The sequence below is a fragment of the Topomyia yanbarensis genome, chromosome 2 (assembly GCF_030247195.1).
Source record: "Topomyia yanbarensis strain Yona2022 chromosome 2, ASM3024719v1, whole genome shotgun sequence".
Taxonomy (NCBI): domain Eukaryota; kingdom Metazoa; phylum Arthropoda; class Insecta; order Diptera; family Culicidae; genus Topomyia; species Topomyia yanbarensis.
In genome coordinates this window covers 425,302,531-425,308,530 of record NC_080671.1, presented here as the reverse complement: position 1 = coordinate 425,308,530, position 6,000 = coordinate 425,302,531, and the positions used below count along the sequence as shown (strand labels likewise).

At 39.5% G+C, this 6,000-nt stretch overlaps 1 long non-coding RNA gene across 1 annotated transcript; it reads left to right on the top strand.

The window, feature by feature from the left end:
• The first annotated feature begins 1,367 nt into the window (after positions 1–1,367).
• LOC131681969 (uncharacterized) lies at positions 1,368–2,151 on the top strand. The gene is made up of 3 exons (XR_009303998.1): positions 1,368–1,461; positions 1,517–1,663; positions 1,722–2,151. It is a non-coding gene; the product is annotated as an uncharacterized LOC131681969 (long non-coding RNA).
• Positions 2,152–6,000: the final 3,849 nt, after the last annotated feature.

Genomic DNA, 6,000 nt, shown 5'->3' with positions numbered 1-6,000 from the left:
GTTCTTAACAACGAAGCAAAGCTGTTGATGTAAATTTTTAGGCATTCCATTGATTGTAGGCCGAGAAAATAATGAATTAGTGAGGCACCTTGCTTAGTATGCTGAAAATAGGCATTTTACCCTACTTACCACCGAATCAAACTTAAATTATAAATGCAAATAACAGTTTTGGTTTCATCTCAATTAATGCCTGAAGCATCGAGACGAGTACATATAGACCTTTTTAGTAGACCCAACACGAAAAACACTCAAATAGCTATATAATTAACTGTAGGAAGCTGAAAGTATAGTCCATAAAGGAAGAGTATTCTGATTGCAATTGAAAAGCGAGATAGTGAACTTCTTCTTTGTTTATTGTCCTATTTTCAGCGAGCGCTACTAGTGTTTAGGATAAGCAATTTATTAATTAAAATGTACATAAGATGCGCATAAGTTGCCCAAGCCGAAAATAGGAAAAAAAAAACGACTGGCGCAAGTCCAATCAGTTTCTAAACTGCTCACTCGACTGACAAGCAGTGCGAATCACAGAAGTGAAACTTATTCACCAGCAATTCAATACTAGCGTATGCCAAATAACTGGTGTATTGGTATGTGTACGTTAAAAGTCTCTTTCCTCTCGATGCCGTTTGTTGACCAAATCATCGGCCCTCACCGTACGATGGATTGTTGAGCTGTCAGATGTGATGATCTCTCTCTCGCGCAACATAATCAAGCTTTGTTTATGTTGCACACTGGTGTCACAGCGCGTCGCTTTACTCTCCCGCAACAAAAAGTCATCAAAATACCGATGAGTTGCTGGTGGATTTAAGGACGCGGCTAATAATGATATTAGCCGTGTTCTTAAATCCACCAGCAACTCATCGATATTTTGATGACTTTTTGTTGCGGGAGAGTAAAGCGACGCGCTGTGACACCAGTGTGCAACATAAACAAAGCTTGATTATGTTGCGCGAGAGAGAGATCATCACATCAGACAGCTCAACAATCCACCGTACGGTGCCGGCTGATGTTTTGCTCAACGATTGAGCATGGAGAGCTGGGAGATTATTTCCGCTCACACAAAAGACGTCAGTTCAGGGATGCCATGTGCACGGAGATTAATCTGTATTGCACGGATTTTTAAAACTGTACACATTTCCAATTCTCTGGTGTAATGCACAAACTAGAACAGATTTCTCAAGTTTTTTACCTCGTACTACAATAACAAACTAAAAACCTTTCTATATGAGGAAGGCAAAAGGGGTCGCAACTTCTTGTTTTCAGATAAACTTACGTTTTACCTAAGCACAGATTTTGACATCATTATATATGCTGCACACAGATTAAAAAAAATACTATTTGGCATCTCTGCGTCAGTTGTTTTTGTATGTGCAAAGTGGTAGTGTCGTGAAAAATTCTACATATTTACAATTAAAATATAGACAAAGTTTCTTGCTTTGATAAAACAATGCATCTTAAAATGTAAGATACGTTACTTTTTACCTTTTATCTAAACTAAAGAAACCATATTTGTTAGATTCCTGAATAAGCTTAACTCGGCTGAAAACAAGCCGGCTGAATTCGTCCGGTACTCGTTCTATAATTCGTACCTGATGATGGTTCCTCATGAACATCCGTATTCATCGTGCTGCTGTATGGATCCCAAAACTGATATTTTGTTAAGGTAGTGATGATTTTTGAGTAAAACCTCGCAAAGCTGATACGGTTTTCCCTTCGAGCAGCTGAAACCCCGGAAGATCAAGGAACCTATAAACTAGAAGGCATATAGCGACGCAAATATCCAGAGCTGCTGGGCGATCAGTTCTAAATAAAAGCCTTACGTTCAGGCCGAATTGGTGCACTATTGCAAAATGTATCAATATTTTGCGCTGCCTCTGCCGATAGATGCATAGTTCAAGTAATCAACTTAATCAACTCGAATATTATGCAGTTCACGACCATTAACCCGAAGTACGGTATGCCGATGTAGATTTCTAATACCGTTCAGCGCCGTTTAGTTTGTGATGACGACTTCGAAGTCCTTTCGAATACTTCTGGTGACGGTTTATCGGTGCGAATGCAGTTTCATTTTGACGACAGCCAAAAACAGTCTATACACAGTAGCTAAATGAAAAAGATAAAAATAATTTCGTTTTTAAAAGATTCAATAAACACGAGTCACTGAAAATGCACGGAACATTTATTGTGAATCGAAGTCCATAGCATCCTTGCGTTGGTGTTTTATAGGATGATAAGGAAAATAATTTGTATATTGATGGTTTTTACGATGGTGTGGTGGTGACATATAGGGGAGGTCGCGGCTTGCCAGCACATCTTTCAAGGGTTCTCTGATGAGTAATACTGAAAAATTCGCTGAAGCAAATTGGTCTTTCATAAACGTCACCTTCTAGGGCACCCACATTAGCTAAGGAGTCAACCTTCTTATTGCACGGAATGGAGCAATGAGAAGGGACTCACACCAAGGTAATCTGGAAAGATTTGTCAGATAAAGCACTCAGTAGCTCCCACCAGATCAGAAGGGCATAACTGATTTATAACACCTGGAGTTAGTTATTTCAAAAATATTTTGAAACAGAGCCTGTTATAAATCCGGCTGGTTAGTTGTTAAAATAACAAAAAATAAAACAAAAACCTGGTTAATGATAACAAAATTGTAACAAAATTTGATATGATTTTATCAAATTTAAAACTAAATGAGATATATTTTTTTCCAAACGTATATACGTCCTCTGTAAGAGAATTGTATTAGATATAATCATCTAATGACAGTGACCTAGTAATAAACGATCAATTCATAAATTGATGGTCTCATAATAGATCATGTTATAATATTGATAGTACAGAAAATCGTCCGCAATCCACTTTCAATTCAGTTTTCTGAATATAACTTTTGATTGAAAATACCGAAGCCAGTGGACCCTTCGAAGTTTGATCCGTCAGTGTAAACATCTTAGAACAGTCGACTTCTCGGAATTGATTATAAAAAATGTTTGGAACCACTTGCGGGCGTATGTGGTCCGGAATTCCACAAATCTCGTGTCATGGATGTGTCGAAGAAAAGAATAGATTCAGAAGTATTTATGAAATGTACATGCTTGGGATTGTAAGAAGAAGGTTTAATATTCTGCGCCATGTAGTTAAAGTACAGGGACACTAAACGGGTCTGAGAATTGAGCTCGATTGTGCTGGTTCACACTTCCTAGAAAATAGAACTAGGGACCATTCATAAATTATGTAACGCGTTTAGGGGGGGGGGGGGGTACGAGAAGTTGTGACATGTTGTGACATATGGGGCAGGGGGAGTAAGGTAGATCGTTACTTAACATGTTTTAACTGAACAAAAAAATTTTTTTCGAGGAATTTGTTACGTAATAGGGCAGGGAGGATAGAGAAATTTGTGAAAATTTGTTACAAGGGGAGAGGGGGGCAATTTTCGCGTTACGTAACTAGCTCAGTTTTCTCCGTGAAGAATTCGATACTCACTTTAACAGTCCAAGCAGACAAATTGTCCAAGGTATTCTGTAATGGTCCTTGTAGATCGACAGCTTTGGGTCCCATAACAGACACCACGACTTAACGTGCACGAATTGCCTAGAAATTTATTAGTTGACATAGAAATTGTATAACAGGGGCCTTAGACATGAACCCAGGAAAAGGCCCATGTAGCTAAATCCTGATGTCGGTAAGTCACCATGCGAAAAATGCATCGATACATGACATCAAGTTTAGTAAAAAGTTGTTTAAAGTCACTGAAAGACCATGCTGGTGCAGCTTCTCTGAACGAATATAGATAGAAACTGAATCAAAAGCCCCCTAATATCTAGGAACACTAATGCCACCTGCTCTTTGCCTGCATATGCCATTTGAATTTAGGTTGAGAGCAACGCAAGACAATCGTTCGTCCCTATGCCTTTGCGAAAGCCAAATTGTGTATCTGACAGTAAGCCATTTGCTTCGACCCAATTGTCGAGGCGGGATAGAATCATTTTCTCGAACAACTTCCGGATACAGGACAGCATTACGATCAGACGATACGAATTGTGGTCGGAGGCTGGTTTTCCTGGTTTTTGGATGGCGATGACCTTTCCCTTGTTTCCAATCGTGTGGGACATTGTTACCCTCAAGAAACTTCAACAAGCGTCTCTTGGCAGAGTCTGGCAGATTCTTCAATAAGTTTAAATTGATTCTGTGTGGCCCTGGACCTTTATTGTTACACGACAAGAGAGCAAGTGAGAACTCCACCATCGAAAATTTTTTTAAAGGGTTGTGTACAAGACACGACCGCAGTTACATTGAAAATGCAGCATTATTAACCCTTAAAGTCGCAAATATATTTTTTCCATTATATATTCGTCCTAATAAGGACAGTTTGCTAATAACTATGTTTTGGGATACGGGACGAGAATCCTTTGAAACAATTCGAACCATGTCGCGCTGGCAATTCGTTTCTGCTGCATACACACAGACGAACATTCCTCTTTCGGAGCTAATGTCAAATGAGCACTTTGTAACACAAGGCGATCTCTTTTATTAACTTTTTGGTGCAGACGGATCCTTTTGTGCGACAAATAAAAATATTTTCATCATTTTTTTTGGTGTGGCTTAGTCGCAGGGTTGCCACATTCACTGATTACCTTAAAGGATTAGAAAAACTATCATTTCATTCATTTTCCATTATTTATTTGTCCTAATATGGACGGTTTGCTAATAACTATGTTTTGGGATACGTTACGAGAATCCTATAGAACCTGCACGGATGATACGCACGGTATAAACCAGCAATTCGCCATCTCGCTTCTGTTCCGCCATCGTCGTTTGAAGCTGCGAAAAAAAACCTTCCAGCGCACGCAGACAAACGTTCACCTTGCGTAGCTCGTGATCTAATGAAAGATATAACAGCTATCCCACAAGCAACAATAGCGATAATCCAACTGGTTCTGCCAGCAGAGCAGCCATCATGGCAATTAAGGAATTCGGCCAAAAACATTTCTTTTATATCAAACGATGAATTGTGTAGGACGCTTTTGAATGTCGAGATGAGGTAGTGTGCTAATAAAATACACAGATAACAATTTTTTACTGGCAATTTTTTGAATCGATTGGTGTTCAAATCATGAAAATCCATCAATAATTAACAAAACGTAAGCGAAAACATTGCCTGTTTTCTTACATTTTCCCAATGTTTTTACAATAATACGAATTTTTCAATAGTATACAGTTGAAATACTAATTTATAGTTGCAATTAATTTTTAAGTTGGACTTCTCTGAATCTATTAGTATTTAAATGACGAAAATCCATCAACAATTGACAGCGATACAGTTGTTTAAAATTATGCCACATTTTTGTGACGCAGTTCGAAATCAGATTTTAGTATTACACCTAGCCCCAGCCCCATATAGTAGAGTAAACTATTTTCAATGCGGCGTGGTAGATATTCGCAAACACCGGGCCGTGCTCCAAAGAGTGCTCATCGATGTTTCTCTCGTTAGTCCGTCAACGAACCGGCACCAGTAACTACGTTTCTTGGCTTTCATCAAACTCTTTATTCGCGTTTCTAACGTCGCATATTGTCGATAGCTAGGTTACCCGCTATCGTCCCGAAAGGTCTTATACGCAGCGGCTTTCTCCGCGTACACGTCTGAGCACTCTTTGTCCCACCACGGATAAGGAGAACGTTTTTGTATGTTCGCGCTGGGTACTGGCTTAGTCAGAGCATGATTCGCGCTGTTGAGAATCAAGCCAGCAAAAAAGCTGTACTCTTCCTCCGGAGGCAGTTCTTGGGAAGATTCGATGTTGTCGGATATTGCCGCAGCATAGCTCTTCCAATCGATACTTCGTGTGAGGTCATACAAAATATTGCCTGATTTCAATGGCCTTGAACCGTTATTGATTGAGATTACGATCGTTAGATGGTCGCCGCCGTGGGGATCAGAGATTGCCTTCCACGTGCAATTTAACCGCAGCGATGTTGAGCTGAGGGACAAGTCTAAGGCGCTCA